The sequence below is a fragment of the Malurus melanocephalus genome, unplaced genomic scaffold (assembly GCF_030028575.1).
Source record: "Malurus melanocephalus ecotype Western Australia unplaced genomic scaffold, MMel_1.1 scaffold_670, whole genome shotgun sequence".
Lineage (NCBI taxonomy): Eukaryota > Metazoa > Chordata > Aves > Passeriformes > Maluridae > Malurus > Malurus melanocephalus.
Window position 1 is genome coordinate 23,882 of NW_026623902.1, and position 2,960 is coordinate 26,841.

The following is a 2,960-nucleotide window of genomic DNA, read 5'->3' on the forward strand; positions in this document are numbered from 1 at the left end:
CCATTGTTTCCCCAAACCCTGATCTCCCCAGACCATTTTTGCCCCAAACCCTGACTCCCCCAAATCCTGACTCCTCCAAAACCTGAGTCCCCTAAACCCTAAAATCCCCAAACCTTGATACGCCCAGATTCTGACATCCCCAGACCATTTTTGCCCCAAACCCTGACTCCCCCAGACCATTTTTTCCCCCCAAACCCTGACTTCCTCAGACCCTTGAAACCCCCAGACCATTTTTTCCCCCAAACCTGACTCCCCCCGACCATTTCTCCCCCCAACCCTGACTCCCCCAGACCCTTGACCCTTTTTTGACCCAAAAATTGCTGCAAAAGCCTCCCCAGAGCTGCCGAGGGGGTCTTGGGGAGCCCGGGGGAACCCTCGGGGACTCGGGGTGATCCTGGGGACCCGCAGGGTTCAACTCAGCCGTGTCCGTGAAGCGATTCCTGGAGCCGACCCCACCATTCCCCACCAGCTCGTCCCCAGCCCGCACTATCGATTCTTTCTTCCATAATTCTGCACAGAAAAGCCCCAGCCCGGAGCTACGATTTCCCCGCCCGCGTTATAAATAACCGGGGTCAGCGGCTCCGAGGGCTGCGCCGCGCCGCGCTACAATTTAATAAACAGAATGGCCTCGTCCTTCATCGTGACAAAGACACCGGTGGGGCCGGAGAGGAGCGCACGGCTGGGACACGGCTGGGGCACGGGCACGCGTGGCTGGGACACGGACACGTGTGGCTGGGACATGGATAGACATGGCTGGGGCACAGATACACATGGCTGGGACATGGATACATGGCTGGGACATGGCTGGGACACGGGCACGCGTGGCTGGGGCACGGGCACACATGGCTGGGGCACGGACACATGGCTGGGACAAGGCTGGGGCACGGGCACGCGTGGCTGGGGCATGGGCACATGTCTGGGACATGGATACACATGGCTGGGACACAGATAGACATGGCTGGGACATGGACACATGGCTGGGACATGGATACACATGGCTGGGGCACAGATGCACGTGGCTGGGACATTGCTGGGGCACGGGCACGCGTGGCTGGGGCGTGGGCACACATGGCTGGGACATGGATACATGGCTGGGACATGGATACACATGGCTGGGGCACAGATGCACGTGGCTGGGACATGGCTGGGGCACGGGCACGCATGGCTGGGACATGGATAGACATGGTTGGGACACGGATAGACATGGCTGGGACACGGACACATGGCTGGGACACGGATACACATGGCTGGGACATTGCTGGGACACGGGCACATGGCTGGGACATGGATACACATGGCTGGGACACGGCTGGGACATGGACACATGGCTGGGACACAGACACGGACACACAGCAGGGACATGAACACACGACAGGGACACACGTCAGGGACATGGACACACGGCGGGGACACGGACACGGCTGGGACACCGACACGGCGGGGACACCGACACGGCGGGGACACGCACACGGCTGAAACACGCGCACGGCTGGGACACGGACACGGCTGGGACACGCACACCTGCATCGGACACGCGCACGGCTGGGACACGGACACGGCTGGGACACGGACACACGGCGGGGACACGCGCACATGAAACACGCGGACGGCGGGGACACGGACCCGGCACCAGCGGGGTCTCGGCCTGGTCCCTCCCGGTCCCGCTCGGGGCCGCCCCGGGGCCTGCGGGAGGCCTGTGGTGCCCTCTGGTGGCGGCGGCGGGGCTCGGCCCGGGGGCACCGGCACCGGNTGGGGCACGGACACATGGCTGGGACAAGGCTGGGGCACGGGCACGCGTGGCTGGGGCATGGGCACATGTCTGGGACATGGATACACATGGCTGGGGCACAGATACACATGGCTGGGACACGGGCACATGTCTGGGACATGGATACACATGGCTGGGGCACAGATACACATGGCTGGGACATGGACACATGGCTGGGACATGGATACACATGGGTGGGGCACAGATGCACGTGGCTGGGACATGGCTGGGGCATGGGCACGCGTGGCTGGGACACGGATAGACATGGCTGGGACATGGACACACATGGCTGGGACACGGACACAGACATGAACACACGACAGGGACATGGACACAGGGCTGGGACACGGCTGGGGCACGGGGAAGTGTGGCTGGGACACAGATACACATGGCTGGGACACGGACATGGACATAGACACATGACAGGGACACGGACACATGGCTGGGACACGGTTACACGTGGCTGGGACATGGACACGGACACGGACACACAACAGGGACACGGACACACATCTGAGACATGAAAACGGACATAGACACACGACAGGGACACGGACACACACAGCTGGGACACGGACACACACACACACACACACACATGTGGGACACGCACACACGGCCGGGACACGCGTGAACTCATCAGACACACCCGCGCAGAGGCGAGACGTGCGCACATATTGAGACCTGCGTGCACAGGCGGGGACACGCACACCTGCATCGGACACGCGCACGGCTGGGACACGGACACGGCTGGGACACGGACACACGGCGGGGACACGCGCACAGCGGGGACACGGAGGGGACACGGAGGGGACACGCACACGGCTGAAACACGCGCAGGGCTGGGACACGGACACGGCGGGGACACGGACACGGCTCCCGCGGGGTCTCGGCCCGGTCCCGCCCGGTCCCGCTCGGGGCCGCCCCGGGGCCTGCGGGAGGCCTGTGGTGCCCTCTGGTGGCGGCGGCGGGGCTCGGCCCGGGGGCACCGGCACCGGACCCGCTGTCCCGGGACACTCGGCAGCGTGGGACACGGGTGGGCCTGTGGCTTTCGCCGTGCCCTGCTGCTTCTCCTCCTGCTTCTCCTCCTCCTCCTCCTCCTTCTCCTTCTCCTTCTCCTTCTCCTTCTCCTTCTCCTTCTCCTTCTCCTTCTCCTTCTCCTTCTCCTTCTCCTTCTCCTTCTCCTTCTCCT